Source organism: Echinops telfairi, unplaced genomic scaffold, assembly GCF_000313985.2.
Source record: "Echinops telfairi isolate 266 unplaced genomic scaffold, ASM31398v2 ScPeMD7_7467;HRSCAF=8505_1, whole genome shotgun sequence".
Taxonomy (NCBI): Eukaryota; Metazoa; Chordata; class Mammalia; order Afrosoricida; family Tenrecidae; genus Echinops; species Echinops telfairi.
Window position 1 is genome coordinate 37,319,184 of NW_022111368.1, and position 25,279 is coordinate 37,344,462.

At 37.0% G+C, this 25,279-nt stretch overlaps 1 pseudogene; it reads right to left on the bottom strand.

Annotated features, from left to right (window-relative positions):
- Positions 1-14,527: 14,527 nt before the first annotated feature.
- LOC101660724 overlaps positions 14,528-25,279 on the bottom strand; it is a 55,024-nt pseudogene continuing 44,272 nt past the window's right edge.

A 25,279-nucleotide genomic window follows, 5' to 3' on the forward strand; every position in this document is an offset into this window, starting at 1 on the left:
GGCAATTTATTTCACCTCTTTAAGCTCAGAATTTCTATTTGTAGTATGGGGATTGTAAAAAGGTTACAGAGGTGTGGGGACATCTGACCTTCAACTTCACAAGGGGGAAAGATAAGAATCACCATCGATATCAACCCAAAGCCCATTTCTATAAGACAGAGTTCAGACACGCCCCTCCTCCCCAACCTTCTTTATTCTGACACCAAGAATTCCTCCCACAACCCTCTACTTGTCAACTTTGTTCAATAATACCGTGCAATGGCCATTCAGTACTTGGAGCCAATGCTCACAATTATGAGGTTTACCTGGGAAATTAACAATCTAAGATAAGAAAAGCTCAGGATGCAGTTCTTGAATCAGGACAACCTCTTCTTTGTCCCTGCCCAATGACAGACCTCTCTCTGCCTTACGGCCCCTTGACTTGGATGGTGTCCTGCTCCAGAAATATTACATAGCTCTTTTAGCACTGTTGATACATGCTCACAGGCCTTGTACTATGGTATACGTCTCGGCTCAAAGGTGCTTCTTGACTGTATTTCTCTGTGTTAGCAAAACTGTTTCCCAAATAGGTGGCTGCATGCATTCAACTCTGCAACAAGACTCTTGCCTGGAGGCACTCGGCTAAACTTGCTTCGTGAGCAGGTAAACTCACCACTCCATCATTGCTCCTTTGCCACTTCTCTGGTATCTGGCACAATTTTCTGTTTCTTGGCTTAATTCTGGATAAGACTTGAAACACAATGTTGTATAAGAGTAGTGCTAAAAGGCACCCTTATCTATTTCAAATTTCCAGGGAATAGTTTTCAGTTTTCCCCCAGTGAGTGTGATTGGATTTTTGTATAAGGCCTTTATTATATTGAGGGGTTTCCCTTCCCTTCCTATTTTATTGAGTGTTTTTATTAGGAATGGGTGTTTGATACTGTCAAATGCTTATTTTGCATTTATTTATATGACCATGTGGTTCATAGTTTTTGTCCTGTTTATGTGGAGATTTTTTGGATGGATAATTTACGTCCAGCAAGATGACAAATGTGACCAGTCTGCTCTTTTGGTTTTTAAGTTTTAGCAATTGCAATTAAATTGATCATAACTGATTCTAAATTTCTATGAACATCATCCCCCACTTTATCTTCCCTAGAGTCATAAAAAAGAGGAAAGACATTTGTGCAGGATATAGAGTTTATATATAAACCCCTTCTCCACACCTTCTCCATCACTTCTTTTCTGCTTTTTAACCAGGGTGTCACTGTGGATGCAAAGTGGTATCTCATCATTAGTTTGTTTTTCATTTCCTGGATAGCTTGTAAGAATTTTTTCATGTGCTTGTTAGCCATTTAATTGTCATTTGGGGTATACTCTATGCTTATATCATTTGCTTACTTTTAAATTGAATTATTCATTTTTCCTTGCAGTATTCTGTAGATTGCAGAGATTAGTCCTATCTATAGTTTCATTGTTGAAGATATTTTATAATCAGTATATTCTGATCTTACTCTTTTGATGAAATATTTGATGCACAAAGTATCTTGTTTTTAGTAGGTCCTAATCATATAGTTTGTTTTTTGGGTGCTTGTTTCCTTCATTATAATTGAGAGTATGTGTATGTATACCCTGATGTAGGGTCCTTAAGTTTGTCCCTATTTTCTCATTGATGATATTTATAACTCCAGGATTTGCATGTAGGTGTTTGATCAATTTTGAGTTAAATTTTTGTACATAAGGTGAGGCACTAGTCCTATTTAATTATTTTATAGATGGAGATCCAATTTGGCTAGTATCATTTGTTGAAGAAACTATATCTTTCCTATTTGATGTTTTTTGGTTCCTTTGTTAAAGGTCAGTTATCTACCAGTGGATGGATTTATTTCTGCATTTTCTACTTTGTTCCTATGATGGTGAGTGAATATGTCAAGTAAACACTTCTAGATGAAGATATGGGTGGACTCCACCGATAAATCAGGTTTCAGTCTGATTACAACTCTTTGGGCATGCAGCCTTTTATATGAGAGAGAGAGATCCTAAGCACATCCAAGGTCTCTTTGGCTCCTTAATGTTCTGCTAGAGCTGGGTTCTGTGTCTTGTTCCTTGATTGCCTGTTGTGATGCCTGCCAATCCTAAGAGCTATCAATGGACTGCCAACTTTGGATTCACCCGGATGACCTCTGATTTATTTTCCTCTGCATCCACCAGCCTATTTCCCTCCTGCTTTGTCATCTTGATTCCTGTTTTTCAGCTTCCAAAGCTACAAGAGTGAGATAAACCTTAAACTCACATCTTAACAACAGAATTGAAACAGATTGAATTTACCTATATCTACAACTGTGTAAATCATTTATTGACATATAAGTATATATGTGTGTTAGTGTATATATGTATATACTGTATACATACTATATGTATATGTGTGTGGGTATATATATATATAATATATATATAGGTACCCCCAAACCCTGGAATTTCACTGAGCTTTCATAGTATGCATTTTTCCCACTAGGCAAGCGTCGAGTAACTCTTTGAGTAAGTCTCCTGGTGGCATCACCTAGGAAGGTTCTCTCTGGTCACAATTTTTTTCATTAAAGCAGCCTTGCTCAAACCTCATTTTTTGTGATGATTGATTTAAGAGAACAGCACACAGCTGTGAAATTTTGTTTCCTGCTGCAGAAAAACGCTGCATAAACTGTTGTGATATTGAACACAGCTTACGAAGACAACACTGAGAAAAAACTCAAGTGTATGTATGAGTGGTTTTCTCTTTTTAAAAAGGATGAAATGTCAGTTGACGCCAAACCTCATTCTGGGTGTCCATCAGCTTACTGAATGGACAAAAATCTCAACTCATAGTGAATTTTGAGTCCATTCAACCAGGTCAGACTGTTACTCAAGCTTTCTATTTAGAGATTCTGAAAAGATTGCTTAACTGTGTGACAAAAATGGCCCAAATTGTGGCAGATGGGGAACTGGTTTTGCCACCATGACAATGCACCTGCTCACGGAGCCATCTTAGTGTGCAGATTTGGGGCAAAAAACAGCTTGCCTTTCTTGCACCATTCACCTTACTCACCTGACCTCACTCCATGCGGCTACTTTTTGTTTCTGTGAAGGTACAGATACATGAAAGGACAGCGATTTGGCAATCGAGAGGGGGTGAAGTAAAAATGAGGGAGGTGATGTCAGCCATCCAAGCAGATGACTTTGAAAATTTTTTCCTAGAATGGAATCCCAGATTTTACAAATGTATTAGCCCTATAAAGCTTGAATTTGTAATTTCAAGAAAAAAAGTATATTCTTTACTTTCATAGTTATCAACATATATAACAACCAAAATATATTTTAAAAGATAAAATTTGCAATGTTATTTTAATGTAACCAAATTGTCACATTCGCCCGTGGATTTATAATAAATGTTATCATTAAATGTTATGAAAAGTTGAGCTCTGCAGTATAGGGTTAAGTGTAAAAGAAGGTACTTTGAAGGTAATGAGGCTGTTTTGCAAAAAAATAAATAAATAAATATATAGCTCTGACAAATAATCTGATTTTGGGGGGTTAGCCCTCATGAGTTTACACACTCATACACAAGCACACATAAAAACATTAATTAGCTTTTGCTTCCCCACAGAACCCAATCTAACACATTTGGTACTAGGAGTTGGGTTTTCTAGAGAGGCCAAATCAGTGTGTTTATAGAGAAATGAAATCGAAAGGAAGAATTTTCTAAATTAGTTTTTGAGTCTAATTAGGCTGAAAGGCACTGGGAACTCCAATTCTGTATCGGCAAGTACAGAAAATTCTGTCTCTATTAATAAAGAAGGCACTTTTCACCCATGGTGTAAAGTAGCAAAGCTAATAGCCAAAATAACACCACTGAAAGATGAAGTGCTGGTGAGAAGTGAGGCTCTGAGTGATCACATGTTTGATATCACTCTGCAATTTTGTCAGGATGGCAAGTATATGGAAGCTGATTCATAGGAATCTTATGTACAGCTCCATCCTGGGCCAACTGCAAAATTATTTTTATGTCTTAGACCATGGTTTCAGCCACCGTGTAAATTCATCTTTGCAAGTGTCTTCTTTGTTTTCACCCCTCTAATTTACCCAGCACCTAAGCTTTTGGCATGAGGGATGGAAAACTGAGGAAGTGCATACATTGGGCTATGTATGGACAGTCAGGCTGCTTCTCCAGAAGAAAACATTCCCAGTGGAAGAAGACATTATATAAAGAATCCCAGCAAGCACAAAAACAAGGCTCAAATAATTTTTTTCCAGAAAATCTTCTTTAACAAATTATTTTGAGATTTTATCTTTTCTCAATAATTTCCAAAAATATCATTATGAAATATTTTAAACGCAGAAGAAATCAGAGAATAATAAGACATTACCTACACAATAAATCTCAAAAACGTAACAGTGAGTGGATATGGTAAATTGGAGACTGATATGCTTACTATGATAACATTTATATAAAGTTTGAAAACCTGTAAAGTCATATCATAATATGATCTTTATCAATATTGAGTGCTTGCTTTTTGACATATTAATTGACCTTTGTAAAAACATATGTTAGCGGAGTCAGTGAGTGAGTGAGTGAGTGAGGCAGTGAGTGAGTGAGGCAGTGAAAAATCTCAGTTTTCAAATAAACAGAAAATAAAATTCTCAAAAAAACAAAAACAAAACATATGTTAGCAATACCATTTAACACTCATCTTACCTCCCCTTCTAAAAAAAAACAAATAAAAATTATGTCTTGAAGTTTATATTTATCTCCATGTCTGTACAGTATTTTAAAATATGTAGGCATCTATATGAAATATGTTACAGTCCTCTGTGTTTTTAAGTATGACATGCTTTATTATTATATTTTTAAGCTTTTACGGTGGAGTGCTTCAAAGTTTTAGAATAAATTAGGTTTCTATTCAACGATTCATACAGATTTAGTTTCATGATACTAGTAGTAAATCCCTCAATGCAACAATGCTCTTCCCATTTCTTGCCTGGTTTCTCTGATTCGTATGGATCATCGTCCCCACCCCTTACTGCCTTGTGAATGCTAGTTTTCAGTACATGCTGCTCTTTGAGTATAGTACGGTCAATTGTTCTGAGAAACAATGTTCTTTTATTGTTCACTTCATAAGCCTATTGTTTGGCTTAAAAGAGGTCTGGCACTGGGCTCAGTTCCAGATTAAAAGGTGTTTAAGGGCCATAGTCTCAGGGGTTCCACCAGTCTCTAGAGAACAACTAAATCTGGTCCACTGAATATTATGAATTTTGTTATACATTTTTTTCTCCCACTCTGCATAAAACTTTCCATTGTCATCTTGATCAAAGAAGTTGGTGTATACAGTATTTTAAAGTATAAAACATGCTCCATTCAACATTTATTTCCAAATTGCTCCCCCAACCCAGGAGGTATTATTTTAACTGTAGCTATGCCAGCTTATTTTTTCCATGTTATTTTAAAAGTTTTTTAAAATTACCACAGCATTTTTACAGGAACAGAGAGTGGAGAAAAGAGTGGTTGGCAAACAAACACATAAGGCACTTGCTATTTATGCCAACATATGATAATTAGAATATTGAAGCACATAGATACATATCAATTTTGTTTTTTAGACATTTTCCATGTTGATGCATAGGATCCTAATATATTAATTTTACTTGAAAAGAAACTCTTTAATAATTATATCAAAATTAATATTTTGTTCTGTTGATATATAGATATTTTTCCTAATGTTGTAAATTAGAAATCTGGTACAATAGGAATTTTTATTCCTATCTTTTGGCCGTCTCAGAAAAAGTTTTAGACATTAGCCATTGTGTGGACTTGGAAATTCTTAGTAGAACAATGCTTTGTTTACTCCATTTCAGATATATGTATTTAGCTCAAATCTTGAAAACCTATAGTCAAATTTGCAGGCTGTACCAAGCCACTACTACTTGAGTTTTCAATATCTTTATGAAGAAGCTGATAGCGATTTAACCACTATCACCTGTAAGAATGAATGAATAAAGCAGTTGTTAAAGGATCAGAAGTATTTGTTTATGTTACCAGTTGAAGTCATGGTAATAAATATTAGCTAGGAAATGAAAACAAGATTTTGGAGCATCCATCATAAAAATATGAAAATCAACATGTCTGAAACTGTATGAGTCACCATCTCTTCCAAAAGCCCTTTTCCAAGTTTATTATTACTAAATATTTTTTCATTTTTACCTTGTCTTAAACTCTGATTCTGTGTTGTCCAATTGCCATCCTATTTACAATCCTTCAGTAGCTCCCCATTGCTTTCATGACCCTGAGTTTAATGTAGCATTTTTTCTCCTCTTTCTTCAGAAATCACTGGACTCTAATTCCAGATGAAAAGTAAAGCCACATTATTAGCTACTTGCTTTTGTGTGTGTTTTCTTCCATTACTTGGCTTTTCACTGCATATAATCCTTCCCTCCCCCTCTTCACCTGGAGAACGTATCCAGGTCCTTCAAGGTTGACCTTCACTAAAAGGACTTCTTTCTCTTACTGTGTAACCCCATTTTGGCTCATTGCACAAGAAATAAACCCGGCGTATTTACTTGCAGGTGTTTTCCTAGACATCTTTCCTGAAAGGTGATAGGTCCATAGCCATATATTTGCTTTAGGGATCATTTGCAGTTACAGCGCAGTTACACATCCTCTTTGGAAATGGGGGGGAGAGCATCCCTGGACTGATTTGACATGGAGATGAAGGATGATAAACTTCTCACTCTGGTAAGTTTGTTGAATACAGAAAGGATTCCCTATCTGCTGTCATTTGTTTCCACTCCATAAGGCAGCCACTTGCAGGTGATTCCCATGGACCACTACAGTCTCCACATGCCAGCCAAACCCTATGACTCTCTCACACACGCTTGGTAATAGATGTATAATTTACTGCTCAATGAAGTACGGTGTGCTTTTAATTAGGGTGTCATAGGCAATTTGAAGAAGTCAAATGAGCTCCAATTGAATGCAACGCTGTTTGTAGTTACCTAAAAAGTGACTTTCTTCCTTCTACATCACATTTTAGCTCTGACTATTTCCTGAATATAAATCCAAGAGTCTTTGTTTGCTGACACATGCTGTGTGGCTAGGACCTTCTGACAATTCATTTCATCTGTGATACAAGGAAGTAAAAAAGGATGAGCGAGATAAGATCAGTGTACGTCTAAACATGATGAAAGGGAATCATGGATACTCAAAAGTGTCTTGCTCCTGTTAATGGTCTCTTGTGCTTTGAACTCTCTGACTTTTACTGTGACTAGATAATTCTGAAGCTAAAGTCAAACTAGCTTTTGAGAAATTTTTGAGAAACCTGTAAAAATGATTAGCAAGACTTCTTTTATACTATGTACAGCAAACTAGACTAAGGTTAGAAATGTGAAAAAAAGAAACCCGGGTGACTCATGGAAAGGAGAAGGGAATAAGGGGTATGCCCCTTATATGATCATTTAAAAATATAATTGGTGAGTTAAAATTGTGCCTGCAAATTATTTTGCACCTCCCATGAAGCAATGGAGTTTATGTTGTCTCAGGTTGGAGTAGTCCATGTGATTTCACTGTTCCGATAATTAGACTGCAGTAGGGATAAGACTGACTAACTAGATTTTAGGTTAGAAAAGGCTAAGCAGCATTTGCTATCTATGGGAGCAATTGGTCTAGGAAACCGTAATAACCATGTGATAAACCTGGCTGTCCCGAGGACACTGTGGAGAATGACCTCACGTAGAGACGGAGAAAGGAAGATGCCCCAGCTAGTCAAGCTTCTTGCTGCTTGAGGTTTTTCTTTCTTTCTTTCTTTTTTTTTAATTTAATCATTTTATTGGGGCTCATACAATTCATCACAATACATAGATCAATTGTGTAAAGCACACCTATACATTTGTTGCCCTCATCATTCCCAAAATTCACTTGCCTCTTGGGTTCCCGGAATCAGCTCATTTTCCTTTTCTCCTCCCCCCTCCCCTCCCCCATGAACCCTTAATAATTTACAAATTATTATTATATCTTATCTTACACTGCCCGGCATCTCCCTTCATCCACCCCTCTGCTGCCCATCCCCCAGAGAGGAAGTTATATGTAGATCCCTGTGATCAATTCCCCCTTTCTAACCCCCCCTTCCCTCCTGGTATCGCCACTGTCACCCCTGGTCCTGAGGGGTTCATCTGTCCTATATTCCCTGCGTTTCCAGTTCCCACCTGTACCGCTGTGCATCCTCTGGTCTAACCAGGTTTGCAAGGCAGAATTGGGGTCATGGTAGTTGGGGGGAGGAAGCGTTTAAGAACTAGAGGAAGGTTGTGGGTTTCATTATTGCTATACTGAATCCTAAGTGACTCATCTCCTCCCCACTACCCCTCTCTAAGGTATGTCCAGTTGTCTAGAGATGGGCATTGGGTCCCCATCATGTGCCACCCTCATTGACGATGATATGATTTTTTCCTCCCTGCCTTTGGTGTTTGAAGCCTGGTCCCTTCGGCCCTTCATGATCACACATGTTGGTGTGCTGCTTCCATGTGGGCTTTGTTGCTTCTGGGCTAGATGGCCGTTTGTTTACTTTCAACCTGGGCTCCAGAATGAGAAAAATGGTGACCTGTGGTAGTCACCTAACCTGGTGTCAATGTAAGGATTAAGAGTGTAGGGGTGGAGTCTAGGCTGTCAATCTGGAGATACCCAATGAGACTTCTGTGTGGGCATGGCCTTCTCCTGAGAATTCTGGGAAATCTGGTACTTCCTCCTTGAAGGTGGAAGACACCTCTCTCTCCCTCTGCTACTCCTGGGAGACATTGCAGAAGACAAGCCACTTGGATGCAAGCAGACCTCAGAAGCCAGAGAAGCCAGAGAGACATCCCTGCCGGCACTGAGATGTGTACAATGCCACTGGACCCAAAAGACTTTCTACCCACTGGCTTGTGATTATCCCACATTTGGCTTCATTGCATGTGTTTCGTGAGTCTGAAGAGGACTTTATAGATTGGTATCAGACATATGGGCTAATATCAGTTTTATGGCCTTAGGCTGGACTGGGTTGGGATGTTTTCTTAATGTATAATTGATCTTGTTTATAAACCTCTTCTTTATATACCTATGTATATCCATGGATTTGTTTCTCTACTTCACCCAGACTAACACAGGACCTCATCCTCAGACTCCCTCTAACAGCTAGTTCTCTTAAGCTGCATTTGACTGTCTTGTCACCTCCTGAGTTTGTAGCAAAAACAAATGTCCCTGATTAAACCTACGTTATGAACGGATTTGTTACACAGCTGTCAGTAACTGGAGGGCAGAGTGTGCTGAGTGCCGGGAAATCAAACCATCCTTGAGTCCAATGGGAGCCAGTGATGTTGAGAGAGTGAATTTGATACAGCCACCCTTCCCTAAGAAAGTTTTCCTTCGATAATCTTGGCAATACAGCTATATACAAAATCTTTGTCCAATGCTTCACATTTTTTCTTTTAAAATGGACATGCAAATATATATATATATATATATATATATATATATAATTGTTGAGGATATCAAATAAACTATTGAATTTGATTACCACTGAATCAGAGAAGAAGAATAAGCAAGACTAAAATTCATTGTAAATCTGCAAATAACTTTGGCCAGACATGATATTGCTAGATTGGAAGCTACTCTGCTTCCAATTCATGTGACACCATGCTCAACAGAATCTAACCTTTGGAATTCATAGAGTTTTCCTTAACTAACTTTTAGAAGTAGATTACTAGGATTTTCTGCCTAATCTCAATGTATATGCTATGGAGCCTACATAGCATCATAACAACACACAAATCTCCATTAACAGATGGATGATGGATGTGCTTGTAATACATTGACCAGAATTAAACCTGAGTCTTCTGCATAAAAGACAAGAATACTGCAACTGAACCATCACTGCCCTCTCACTAAACCTCCTTATAAAAATGTCAATGGTATTATGAGTGAAATGCTATTTTTTCTGTAAATTTACATAGGGTGGCTAAGTAACTGATGGGGTAAAATAAAAAAGTATCCATAATTAACATGGCTTCTTTTTATGGATACTGCTTCTTCCTCTGTTACTGAGAGGGGTAGTTTTTGAAGCCTACTATGACATGGGGTTACTGGGAGTCAGATGGCACCTAACGACAGCAGCAGCAACAAGTCTACATTTCGGGTTCTTATACAAAAATAATCCCTGTGATGGTTAGAGATTATGTGATCTGGACACTCCTAGCTAAGAGTAAGGGAGGGGCTCAATCCATCCATCAGGTTGCAGCCTGATAAAGAAAAAGCATATGAAGGGATTCAAACAGTTTGTGAGAACATTTCATTATTATTCAATTCCATTTTTCATTAATTTTTGAACTACTCTTTTATAACTAGGTTATGAAGTAGAATGTGAAATATCATCAACCTAGACAGTTAACAATTGAGAGTTGGGATTTGAAAGAAATAGTTGTTGATAATGTTCCCATCTTACCAAGTGGCCAGCCGAGGCCTGGCCTCATTGCTTCACAAAACAAGAATTAAAGGAGCCGCAGCATGAGAAAGTAACAGAGCCAATGAAACAAGGAAATAGACAATAAAGACCACACTCTTTGTGCAGTCAGCATTAGCTAAAATAATGACATTTTATCTTAATTTCAAAAAAATGAAAATAGACATAGACGCATGTATAGCTCGAGAAAACCACCTGGAATAAAGAACATTTCTTTACCAGCTTACATATACTAAGTGATCATGTAAATATCACCTATCTTATGCACACACACGCATATATACTCACAATCACACATATGTGATATATGTATACAAATAGCTGTTATGATACACAAAGGCACAAAGATGTAACTTTTTAAAAGAAGAAAGAGAAGCCTTAAAACTAAATGAAAATAAAGACTAGTCTTTTTTACCCACTTCTTCTCCAGACCTAGAGCCTCTGATCGATGTAATAAAGTGTTATAATCCTTAGACAGTGCTCTTCGTTAGCTAGTACTGCTGTAATACAAATACAACAACTGTGTGGTTTCAAGCAAAGCTTCTTAAGCTGGCAGCCGTGACCCTGTATGGGGTTGAATAAATGAGTATAGATATTTATAAAACTTTGCAACAGTAAAAAGTTTCTATGTAACTACCAAAAATTAATTCAAAATCACCTATGTAATGAATCTAAGATGTTTCTGGCAGCCTTTGTTCTTGTTGAAGATTTCTCCAGCAAAAAGAAAGTAAAAGTGGGAAAAGGTTAAGAAATCTTGGTTTAAAGAATGTCCATTTATTTTCTGCTGATTCTCAAGGCAACACATGACAATAAGGGTTTGCTGTGTTCATTAACTCATGTAAGTAGCTCCAGAAGTCCTTGGTCTCTGGGGATAGTCACATGTATTTTTTGTCTTCACTACATGCCCGCCTCTGGGTCTAATCTTCCCTTTCTGTCATTTGGAATAGTTAGGTTTAGGACACATTCCACTGTTTTCTAACATGACAAAAATCCTTATTTACGAACATAATCACGTCCAAGGGCAAGGGTTAAGATTCGAATACTATGAGTGGGAAAGCACAATTGAATCTCTGATAGATGGAGTACTGTTCGCAATATCTTAGTTTAAAAAGACGTTTGCTAAATTCTACTAATAACCCTTTATTTGAGAATTCATGTCCAGAAAGTAACTTATGATTGTAGCTGGTTTGCACTGTAGATCAGAAAGCAGAGAGAGAATATGAGAAGGCTCACAGGAATTTTAGATTAATTGATTGGATAATGTTTTGAAAGATATAGATTTGGTGTAGAATTAATCATCCTGGAAGTAAATGACTACTGTGATGGAATAGCAATTAGTGAAATGAATGCAAATGAGGCTTCAGAATAGCCTTATTTATATTAAATGGGAAGTATTTGGAATCGAACTGAGTCTCACCATTTCAGTGTTTCTCAAACCAAACTAAACTCACTGTCATTAAGTCAATTCTGACTCATGGCGATCCTATAAAACAGGATAGAATTGCCTCTGTGATACTTATTTACAAGACTGTGAATCTTTATGGGAGTAGACAGCCTGAACTGTGTTCCATAAAATGGTTAGTGATTTCAAACTGCTGGCCTTGTGGCTAACCAAAATAGTCCGGTACAATTGGGTTTGCTAATTATATTAAAATCAATCTCAGAAATTGGATGTTAAATCTATAGCTACAATGGCAATGACCTGAAATAAAATTCTGTAGTGCATTTGGAACTAGAATCAACTGCCTTCATGTCTCAGTGAAAGGTGGCCATGCCAATGTGGGGACACTCTGAGTGAGCACAAGTTCTGTCCTTAGGGTTCTAAATCGTGGCCAATAGTTTTTCTAATGTGCCCCTCCATTTTCCCTTTATATGTACACCAAATATTTATTTCTATGAACACCAAATATAAGCCATACATTATGACTATCAACGTATGTAAGTAAGTTCTATAGCTTCAAGGAGGAAAGAGACATCCTGAGAAATATAGGCACAAGGAAATCTTTGCTGAATGTTACAGAAACACAGAGCATAACATATAACAGGGTGTTACGTTAGGAAGCATTCGGAGGAGCAGGCAATTTAATTATTTATGGATACATTGCAACTAGGTGGTCAAAGAGTCAGGGATGGGTCTACATGGTAGAAAGAGGAATATGAGAAAATGTAAGTGAAAAGAAAAAAATATGTGGAGAGAAATAATTATAAAGAGAGGAAATAGATAAAGGCAAAAGTCTGGCACGGGATAAAGTCTTAAGCCCACAACCAACATCAAAAGTCTTGAAGTGTATACTATTTTTCCATTGGGTTGTGAACTTCTTACTGGGTAAAAATATTCTAAGACTACACTTTCAACATGAGCATACTTGTATAAGAATGTTTCCTAAATATTATTGTACTAATATAATAAGAACATCACTTACATACATATGCATAAAATATTTTTAAAGAAAGAGATAAATCATAAATATACATCATAATAGTTTTGTTCTAATATCATTAGTAGAATGAGAAACTTCCAGGTGGTGGAGATTATAAACCTATCTTTGAAATCAATTTTCAGATTTTATGAGTACTTGGAAGAGTTTTCACAGAAGGTTGTCTTGTCCACTTTAGCCAATAAAAGAGGCTATATTTAAAATACTAAAGCTTGGAGAGAGTGAGAATGATTAGAGTGAGGATTTTGATGTTGGTGGCAAAAAATAAGAAGCAGGTACATTTTTAGGATGAAATATTAACTGGGAGTGTTCATATTTGTCTTTTGATGGCTACTCTCAGATTCATAATTTAGTGTTATTTAAATGGTTAGCCTAGTAAAGTCATTCAGGAAGAAGGTCATGGTCGTGGTTGCTGTTCGCTGCCTTTAAGTCAGCCCGACCAATCGTGGCCCTGTGTGTTCCAAAGGAAACATGACTGCAGTCCTGGACTGTCCCAAGTTTGTTATGTTTCAGTCCAACTTGGCAGCCTTTATGTCAATCCATCTGAGACTTTTCCTCTATTTTGCTGAACTTCTCCTTTACTAAGGATATATCTTTTCCAGGGACTTGTTTCTACATTTCTAAAGCAGAAGAGGCTCTCTCTGGACAGGGCTTAGACAAGCTTCCCAGATGATTTGTTTAATGCAAAAGCTATTTTAAAATAAAATTTTGTCTTTTTATTTTGATATGCATACGTAACAAAGTTCAGGGCAAACCAAAAATTTTCAAATTTAAAAAAGTGGAAAGGTACAAGATCAGAAGGAAAATAATTGGCTTATCTCCAAGCTGGCAAGTTTGCACTACTTGTCTATTATTAGGCTGTCAGCTCTAACATGTTTGCACACTCAGAACACCGTATGACTGCACAAGGAGCCATAGAAGGCATTTGGTATAATGGTCAAGTTCTTGGCTATTTAAAAGAAATTTCTTAAACCTAGAAAAGAGACCAGTCCAAAATCCCTGAGCGTGAAACACACAAAACTCCACAGCATCTTTGTCTCCTTAAAGACTGCGTGAAGGACGGGTCTGTTGACTATGTAGATTCCCCTGATCTTCTCTTTGCACCAGTGAGCACCACAGGGCCTTGTTTGGTTAAGTTTAACTTTCTAACTAGACAACCCTGCCAGACCCCAAGGCATTACAGTTCAGCGTCTTTTCTCCTAACTTTTGGTTCTGTGTCATTGTAAAGTGTAGCACCTTCTGTCTATGAGCCTGCACAGCCTGTCTCAGCACAGACTACAAATAGCTTAAAAAGAACAAGGGGTGTGGGTGGTGTGGGTTGGGGCGACCCAGTCTTATTTTTATTTCAATTGTTGGCGTTTAAAAAGTAAATTCTTTAGCCATCCTACTTTATCCATTTCTGGGAATTAAATCTTGGCATCAAAAGTGAAACTCGTCTCACACTCATTAAAAAGTAAAATGTTTCTGAACAAGTATGTCTCCATTTTCGAACATTACCCTCCCAACTTAGAAAAAAAAGGAAAGAACAACAAAATCAGTCCTCCTCGCTCTTTGTCTCCTAATGAAGAACAGGCTGTCGTTCTGTCCTGACCGCTGTCACACGGCCAGCTCCATGCCCACCAACTTTGGTGTGAGGATCCTTGGTGCCACACAGTTGTTTAGGTCTTCCTCAAATGCCGGCAACCGCCCCATAAAGTTAAGGCTTGGGGAAATAATTGATTGCTTGCCTTTGATAAATGTGTGTTAGTCCTGGTCATCTGAGTGTGCTTCATCAAATAAGCAATGATGATGGTGGTTGATTGAGACACCCGGGCCTGGCAACGCAGGAGGAGCCCCTTTCCACCCTGGTGAGCTTCCTCAATAAACTCAAAAGCTTATCCAAAAAACTGCCGTGGACTTGTTATCTGTGGGGCAGCTGTTTATAATTGAACAGGTCTTTCTTGTAGTGCTGGAGGGCGAGGTGAGTGGTGACATTGATGAAGTTGCCAAGAAACAGGAAGGGCATAATACCCTTTTATATCATATGCCACTCCCAATCTCCGGGCATTCTTGGAGCCGGAGACAGTTGTCACAGAGGTTTTCATGGTTCTGCTTAAAACTGCTACGCCCACCTTTCAACATCAGAGCTTCTTTGCCATCTTTCTTCAGAGACTGGTGGGCGATGTGGAGTGGCTGGGAGAGCATCACTTAGCTCGGCCCACTGGTATTCTTGTCATCAATATAATTTCTTTGGAAAAGATCCTCTTGAAAAAGTCCTGGCCTTCCCTGCAGGAAATCAAGTCTACAACTGTGATCTTGCCCTGCTGCAGCCTCTGCCTGCTGGTCTTATGGGCCCAGTTAATGGGGACAACTCCTTGGATGAGACTAGTCTTGTCATACTCCATGAAAGGTCTGCAGTCAACGATGACAGAACCCTGATTCTCAGGTGATTCTCGCTGCATTTGGTCATCTTCTTCGCCAAGTCATTGAGGTAGATGATTTGGATACTGGCTAGCTAGCTTCTTGGGGGTTCCTGACACAGGGCTGCCCACCCCACATGATGGGCTTAGAGGGCCTGTGTTCTCATTGTTGACCATCTGGTGAGCAGGGCAGGTGGTAGAGGTTCAATGGTAGTGGTTGCAATACTGGCCACAATGGCTTGGTTTTGAGCCTGATTGTCCTTGTCATAGGTTGCCACAGTGCAGCAGGAAGCATGGTTGCATCCACAATTTAGGAAGCAGGCAGGACTACTGGACGAGGGCATATGTGTCAGATTTGCAGCAAATTGTTGTCTCAGGGCTATAGTCCTAGTGCGTTCCTCCACTTTCTGTCAGATCCATAATTTCCGTCAATTTTGTGAATTTGTTTTTTTTTACGTTTTTTGTTCCACTCTACCCAGTGCCTTCTAGTCAGCATGCTCAGTTTTAGCAGCCAGGAACAATCTAGAACTTCTGGTCCCATCTTAGTACTTAATGGCTACATTTACCAGGGCTATTTTTAAATGAAGAACTTCTTTTAATATTTCTTATAAATTTTTTCTAGTATTTATAAAATATTTCACTTTATCTAGGAATCTTTTATTTTTACCATTGTATAAGACAGAGCTTTATATACAAAAGCAATGGAATATTGAGAAAACAACCCAGCCCAGTCCAGATAAATTCCATAAGTCTGATATTAGCCCAATGCTCTGATAGCAATCTATAAAGTCCTCTTCAGATTCAGGAAACACATACAATGATGCTGAATCCCAGGGAGTGGGTCGATAGTCTTGTGGATCCAGTGGAGGTAGAGACATTTCAGTGCTCACAGGGGTCTCCACGTGGCTCCTCCAGCTCAGGGCACTAGCATAGCTCCATGTGTCTTGTCAGCTGCAGTGTCTCCCAGGGAGTCAATATATGTCCCACCTCAAGCACTTTATTAATCTCCTTAGTGCATCCAAATAAGGTCATCAAATTGCCGCCTGATTGATAGGCTAAACTCCACTCTTTCACTCTTAATCCTCTCAAATTGACAACAAATTATGCAACTACCAGAACCATCTTAGGTGAGAAAAAAAATAATTTTCTGGGTATATGATTCTGGTTTTCTGTCAGGATTTGTATATGTGTCACCTGATAGCCTTCTTGTCTGCACGCTTTCAGAATAGGTTATATTAACTTATCTGAGCTACTTTTAGAGTTCTTTGTCTTTAGTTTGGGAAAATTTGATTACGATTAGTTTTTGTTACTTTCTACTGGGATCTCTCCTAATTGAGGCTCATTGAGGTTTTTGAATGAAAATCTTATCATTGTTCATGATATTAGAGATTGTTTTGCCAGAAAATATTCAAAAACTTATCTCTGTGATTTCAAAATTGCTTTCACTTCTGGAATTCCAACCATACATAACTGATTCCTCGTGATATTGTCCCACAAAACTCATGTTTTCTTCATTGGTCCTCATTCTTTTGGCTGATTACTTCTCAAACAAATTATTATTAAGCGATTTGTCTTCTGGTTCTAAAATTATTTCTTCCATTGATTTTACTTTCATGTCCTTCCAGTTTATCTGCTCCCATAAAGCTTTATAGGTTTGTATAGTCTTAATGAGTCATAACAGTTTCAACAGCAATAAGTCTATTTGGGGGAATTTGCCCCTTCCACTGAACAATTTATTTCTGGGATTTTCCTGTTAATTCTCTGAATTTCTTTTCTTTCTTTTTTCTTTAAATAAAAACAATTTATTGGCATATAATTAAAAATATTCAGTTCAATAATTCAAGCGTATTAAGAAGAGTTTTAAGAGATTTTCTTCATTTTCCTGTTTTGGATTCAGCGTGTAATTCTGGTAGCTCCCTGCTGACAGGTTGCTGCAACCTTTGTTGGATTATCTTTAAATGTTTACTTTCTTGTGATGTTAATGATATTAGTTAGTAATTTCCACATTCTGTTGAGTCACCTCTTTTTTAAACTATGCATCTTTTCTGGGCATTAGCCTAATAGCTGTTTTCAAGTTTCGTGACGTAGACTAGTGAATACTTCTAGTTTGACATCAGTTTGTTGAATTGTGTCAATTGATGTGCTGTCCGTTCCTAGAGCCTTGTTGCTTGCTAGTGCATTCAGTGCAGCTTTAACTTCTTCCTTCAGCACCATTGGCTCTGGATCCTATGCTAGGTCTTGAAATACTCGAATCTCTACCAAATTTGGATGCATGATTCTGTCTTCCATCATCATTTGATGATTTTTGCATTATTCAATATTTTGTCCAAAATTCTTTCATTCCTACAACAAGAAGTTTGAATGCTTTTCTCACTTTTTCCAACTTGAGAAATACTGAGCATATTCTTCCTTGTTCGCTGACTCCAGGTCTTTGCTGATCTCACTATACCACATGATTTCTCAAGGTGCTCTTTGAACTTTTCTATTGAGCTCTTTTACTTAATCATTTCTTCTTTTTGCTTTATCTACTCTCTCTAGAGTCTCTCCTTTCAGACACTTTGATCTATACTTTTTTGTTGTCATTTTAATGGCTTTTAGTTTCTTCATCTATTAAGTTCTTGATGTCATCCCACAGTACATCAAGTCTTCTGTCACTGTTATTCAATAGGCCAAATGTGTTCTTGAGATGTTCTCTAAATTCAGGGTCATATTCTGTCTCTCCTGCACTTATTTTAATTGTCTTCAAATTGAACCCGAACTTACATATGAGCACTTGATGTCTCCATTTTTTCTTCAATATAGATGATGTCAATTTGATTATTGTATATTCCATCTGGGGACATCTATGGGAATAGTCTGTTTATTTTGTTGAAACAGGGTATTTACAATAAATAGGACTTTGGTCTTTCAGAATTCTTTCATAGAATCTCCACCTTTTTCTTTCATGACCAAGGTCATATTTTTCCGATTATGGATCGCTTTTGTTTCTTTCCAATGTTTCTATTCCAATTGCCAATAATTATTAATGCATCTTAATTTCATGTTTGATTAATTTCAGACAAGAAATTAATAGAATTGTCCAATTTCTTCCTCACTAGATGTAGTGGTGGTTGTGCAAATTTGAATAGCTATAGTAAACATGTAAATGGAATCCTAAACAGACAATATTGTACTTCAGGATAAGCCTTGAATTTATTTATTTTTTTAACATTTTAGTGAGATAATTAAGGAAAAAGGCCATGGATAGGAATCTGGTATTTCACTTTTGCCAGACATTTGTTCTCTATCTACATTTTCTTATAAAATTTTTAGTAACAATATGGGCCAATATTCTATGTTATTTAATAACTTCATTTATCAAAATTATATTTTCATCCAACTATGTAATTGTATTTAGTTCTTGAACTCATTAAGGTAAAATATGTGGTTATTTGATGCAAAATGATAAAATGAAGAAGAAATATCTTGGTGATTTTCTCATGAATTCGCATATGTATCTGCCAAGAGATAAGGACTGGCCATGCAGCTCAAGTAGAGAGAGTTTTAAGATTTAGGAACTTTTTGAAAATCACTTTTTTGTTCTTAAATTGTTATTGAACTCCATTGCTGGGATTCACGGAAAAGTCTCAAAAGTATGAGAAATTTATTGTTTCTGGTGTACACTTATTGAAAATCTGAATGTGTCTATAACATTTGCAAAGGGTCAGACACTTAACTACAACAATGATAGCTCTTTCTCATCTAACAACTTTTTATAAGATATTTCCTTTTTGAAGATCAAAGACCCTTATAAATGTTTATTTCAATCTGACAGCATTTCCTATCATAGGAAATACACCAGATAAATCCATTTCATTGGAGAATAATGGACAACTGTGGAGGATAAACGTCAAGAGATTTAGAGAAAGGATTGAAAAATATCTCAAGCGTTAATTTGATCTGCAGCAGCTTCCTTTGCCAAGCTTCTTCAGGGGGTAGCCATTTAAAAAATTAATAATATAGAATGATATTTTTTCATACTTTAATGAGAAAAGAGAATGGTAAATTCTGGAGAATGACATATAACAACAACGTGCATTGGGTACGTAAACCCAAACCAAACTCGCTGTCATGAAACACGTGCTGACTCATAGCTCCCTCTGGTGGTTTCCCAGGCTGTGACTGTGTAAGGAAGTAGAAAGTGCAGTCCTTCTCCCCCGAGCAGCTAGTGGTTTCCACTGGCCTCTCACAGCCCAATACATCACCACTTTGCCACAAGAGCTCCTTGCATTGGGAACATAGTTCATAAAAACATCTTAATTCTAATTTAACATCATAGACTCACAGTGCAAAAGAGGCATAGGCTTCAGTTGGTTTAGTTATCTGTTGGACAAAATTATTCCCATGTTTTACATGACAAAATATAGTTGAGAGGGTGTAAGTAGAGTATTTACAAATAGTTCTTGATGATGGATCAGAAAATAGTCTCTTGAATTTTACATTAAACAATATGATGTATCAATGACTACATTTGTTATATGCATATTAAGCATGTTTTTGTTAATCTTTGTTTTTATTTTATTTTTTTAATCATTTTATTGGGGGCTCATACAACTCTCATCACAATCCATACATACATCCATTGAGTCAAACACATTTGTCCATTTGTTGCCATCATCATTCTCATAACATTTGCTTTCTGCCTGAGCACTTGAAATCAGCTGCTCCTTCCCCCCACCCCCCCACCCTCTCCACTCTCCCTCCCTCATGGACCCTTGATAATTTACAAATTATTATTATTTTGTCATATCCTAAGAATAATGACTTAAGTTTTTAAAACTAAAATGTGAATAAACTTATGTCTCTGTATTTGAATGGGCAACTATGCATTTTAAAGCCCTATTATTGTCAATAAAACCAGTAGGCATGTAATTTATCTGGATTATATAATAAAACTATTTTCTATATAGTGAAATTATTTTCCTTAAAATTGCAGCATCAAATTTTGCGTTCTACTGTCATTCATATACTAACAGAATAAGTGAATACAGCATGGTTTAGAATTAGCAAAGGTGTGCTCCAGGATTGGATGCTTTCACCACACTTATTCACTCTGTATGCTCAGTTCCAGTCAGAGATGCTGGATTATATGAGAATGTGGCATCAACGGCTGGAGGAAGGCACACTAACACCCTGCATTATGCAGGTAACACAAGCTTGCTTGTTGAAAGTGGAAGGACCTGGAGGACTCGTTGATGAAGACAAGAGTTGCACCCTTAAAGATAAATTATGACTCAATGTAAAGAGGACCAAAGTCCTCCCGACCAGACCAATAAGTGATACCATGGTGAATGGAACAAAGGTTGAAGTTGTCAAGGATTTTGTCTTGCTCAGGTCTACAAGCAATGCTCTTGGAAGCAGCAGCCAAGAGAGCAAAAGATGCGTTGCACTAGGTTAATAGGCTGCATAAAACCTCTTTAGTGTATTGAAAAGCAAGCCCTCCTTTGAAGACCAAAATGTTTCTGACACAGCCAGGGTGTTTTTCATTGCCTCATATATACGTGAAAGTTGAACACTGAGTAAGGAAGACCAAAAAAGAATGATCAAAAAAGAATGATGCATTTAATTTGTGGTGCTGGTGAAGCAGTATGCCCAGGGCTCCTTAGAGGTAAGGATGACAAGACTTATTTTACATGGGAGATAATGGCAGGAGACATCACACTTAGTCAAGGGGCGGGGTAGCTTAAAAGAGGAAGACCCTACATGTAAAGCATTGACACAGTGGACTCCGGTGTGGGAACAACTCAATGACATCTAGCAGCGTCATTCTACAATACAGTCAAGTATATGTTTTTATCTATAGAGGTTTATGTTTGTGCGTATTATTATCTAATCATCCTTATTATTCCATATCTAATATTAGGATACATGATAGAGAACAGATTATTATGTCCTTTTTTCCCTTCTCACAATAGACCGTCTGAAAGTCTAGGTGCAAATTTTGGATGCAAAGGTAATAAGATAGGGTAAATAGCCATCCACTTCCAGGATCAGAATCATCACTATGGGGAGTAATGTCCTCATTATAAACTATTCAGCTAGCTTACTGTTTTATGTCTCCGGTAATTAAGAGAAAGTTCATCATTAGAAAACATAAGGGTTCCTTATTCAAAATCTGGAATCAAGCATACTTTTTCTGAAGTTAAATAGTTTTCAGATGGGAAAACCAGAGGTATTTGTTATATTTCAGTAACTATTGATATTTTAGGACAGATTCTATAGAAATCAAATATTAGTGATTTTTAAATGACTTTTTTTTCTGTGCCAAGGGCTATCAAACATACTTTTAAATATCCCTAATGGTAAAAATATATATAGTCAGTGTCATTTTTTGTGGATTTGTAGGGAAAAAAAAGAGAGAGATCGACTCTATCAATCAGTCTAACACTACACATTTGCTCTAAACCAATTTGAACTTAAAAAACCCATTCATTATTTATTAAATATCATAGAAGATGATGTCTTAGAGTTCTCTAGAGAGGCAGCAGGAGCGTGGTGTGTGTGTGTGCCTGTGTGCCTGGGTGTGTGTTTCTAGAGACAGAAAGAGAGAAAGAGAGGAGATAAATCAGACAAACAGAGTTTTATTACAAAGGTTTGGCTCATAACCCTTGCATAGCTTCCAGGTCAAGACTGTACATGTCAAGTGACAAGTTAAGGATTCCTACTTGCACAGATGATTATGGGGGGCCACTAGAAAGTCCAAAATTTGTAGATTAAATGACAAGCTGGAGACTTCTACAGGCTTATATAGAAGGTCAGCAGAAGTCTGCAGAGAAAGAGATCTTTACCAAAATATCTACTTATAATCCGTAGGCAAACTACAATGTATTGAAACTTTATTTCAAATTATTAATCAATCATATTACTTTAGAACATTTTATAGAATGTGATTATCATATATTATATTAAATTATAGAATTTTTTCATGGGCTACCAGATGAAAGAAGGGAAAATAATAGATGAGGATGAGAAGAATAAAGCGTATTATGGAATCACACTGAATAAGTGTAATGCCATAAATTTCTATTATAGGTTTTCTAAGATTTGGGAAACAATTCTGTGTTGGAAGGACGTGGTACTTAGAAGACTTTATTTCAACTGGAAGATGTATGAAAGTGTATAGGTGGAATGCCGTCGCTCAGTCAGGTCACAGACTGATGATACCTGCTTGGGGGTTGGACCTTCTTGTAAAGGATGGAAGGCTGGGACCCTCCCTCATTCCCTCTCTGCTACCTGCTTTCTTGCCTGCTGGGAATCTCTATGCCTCCAGGGGTATCCGCATGTGCACTGCCAGTGCCCTGTCATATTTCCACGGACCTTGGATCCATGAGACTCTGAAACCACTGACCTATAATCTTTCTTCTTCCTGCTTCGCTTTTCTGTGTCATTGGCCTGTAGCCATATGAGTCTGAGGAGGGACTTAAGGACTTGAGTTAGACTGGATTGGAATGACTTCTTGATATATAATTATTTATTGATACAAAGTCTTTTCTGATACATATACGAGTGTCACTGGATCTATTTCTCTAGACAACATTGACTAACACAAGGGTGTGTGTGCCATTATATATCATCAGTGGAAATAATCATTGCCATATTTTTTAAAGCGTTACTTCAATTCCATGAAATCATGAACATATACCCTTTGTATACATGACATTTTAAACCATAATTTAAAAGATTTTATTTTAATATACCTTTATACATATGCTATTTTTAACATTATATTTAAAAATGTAAAGATGGTAAGGGAAGAGCATATGCCCATATTTTCATCAGCATTCAAAATAAATGTAGTCAGTGATTTAGTTTTGAGTTAAATGAGACATGCTGAAATCTGCAATATCATCTATATTTGATAATAAAATAAAACTACTTTTTTTTTTTGGATGAGATGTCTCAAAGTAGAGATGTACTTGGCATACAAATCTAACAACTCAGGTTTGGTCCCAAACCTATCATTTTCATTTGCCATTTGACCTGCCTCAATTTCAAGTTACTTCCTTATAAATTGGGGTTAATCTTACTTGTCTTGCAGGGTGGCTATAATTATTTAGAAATGACAAGTTCTATAAAAATACTCTCAGATGATATTATTATCATAGACAACACAATTATGATATGGATCATAGGAGGCTAATTTATCAGAGTGAAGAAATTTCTTAGGGGAATAAGAATGTAGATTTAGAAATTATAGTAAATAAAGATAAACAAATGACTTAGCCTAGATATATTTCTATGTTTAAGCTTTTCTTTGGTATATAGTTTTATCTATCATCAAGGTTCAAAATAAAGTCCACTTCTTTCAAAAAGCCTTCTCAAATCCAAGAGTAGTACTTCCTCTTTGAATTATGCTTTTATATACTTAAAATTACTATCTCCCTAGTCATTCATATGTTAATTTATATTGTATTCAGAATAATATATATATATTATTCTGTATATATATATATACAGAGAGAGAGAGAGAGAGGGAGAGAGAGAGAGAGAGAGAGAGAGAGAGAGAATGAGAGTATTTGAATTGACATATTTGCCTCTCTTGGATTATAAATTTTTAAATATTTGAGCCATGGATCAATCAACCCTTCCCCTGAAATAATGTAGCCTTGTGTTTGACCTTTATGTATTAATTAGCTACTACATATTTATTTTGATAGTATTAATAATGAGAAGGAATAAATACAGTAAATATTCATAGAAATGGTATAAAATTATATATATACATATAATTATATATACGATGGGGTATCCCCTGCAAAAAAAATAAAAGCAGAAACAGTTCTGCTGGATGGAGCTTCGTAGGAGATTTTTCCCGCTAGGTGAGCATAGAGCAACTCACTCTGAGTTAGTGCACCCAGTGGTATCACCTGGGAAGGTTCTTTCTTGTCACAGTGAATTTTTTCATAAAAGCAATTTTGATTGAACCACATTTTTTTTGGTGGCTGATTTAACAGAACAGCATGACACTGGGAAATTGTGTTTCCTGCTATGGAAAAATGCTGCAGAAATTATTGTGAAGTTGAACATAGTTTACAAGGACAGTGCTATGGGAAAAAATCAAGTGTACGGATGGTTTTTGCGTTTTCAAAAAAGGTGAAATATTGATTGTTGATAAAGCTTGTTTTGGATGCCAGTCAATCTCCCAAACGGAAAAAAATGTGGACTTAGTGCATTTTGAGTTCGTTCTACTAGTTTACACTGTTAATCAAGCTTTCTCTTTAGAGGTTCTGGACAGAGTGCGTAATAGGGTGCTACAAAATAGGCCTGATTCGTGGCAGAGGGGGGACTGATTTAGTCACCACGACAATGCACCTGCTCACACAGCCATCTTAGTGTGCCAGTTTCTGGCAAAATAAGGCATGCCCCACACACCTGGTGTCTGGTCATGTCCTTTTGCCCACATTTTAATTGCATCATTTGCTTGTTCAGTATTTACAGATGTTAGAGATTAGGCCTTTATTCATTGTGCTGTTGCTGACATTTTCTCCAGTCTGTGGGCTTCTTCTTACTTTTTTTTCCAGATTTTTTTTACAGCACATAGGTATTTTATATAGAGGAGGGTCCACTCATCCATTTTGTCTTCTGCGGTGAGTTTTTCCTTCATAGCATGTCTATGCCATGTCGAAGGACCTTATGTTTGTTTCCATTTTCTTATTGGTGCTTGCTATTGATCTGAGGTTCACACCAAGGTTTTTGATCTATATTGAGTTGATTTTTGTGCATAAGGTAAGGTATGGGTTGTATTCATTCTTTTGCAGATATAGATCCCATTTTGAAAGCATCATTTGTTGAAGAGACTTTTTTCTAGCCCGTTTAATGGTTTGGGGTCCTTTGTAGCAGATCAGTTGCTTGTATGTGGATGTATTTTTTTAAATGGGCTTTCTATTCTGATCCATGAATCGTTGCATCC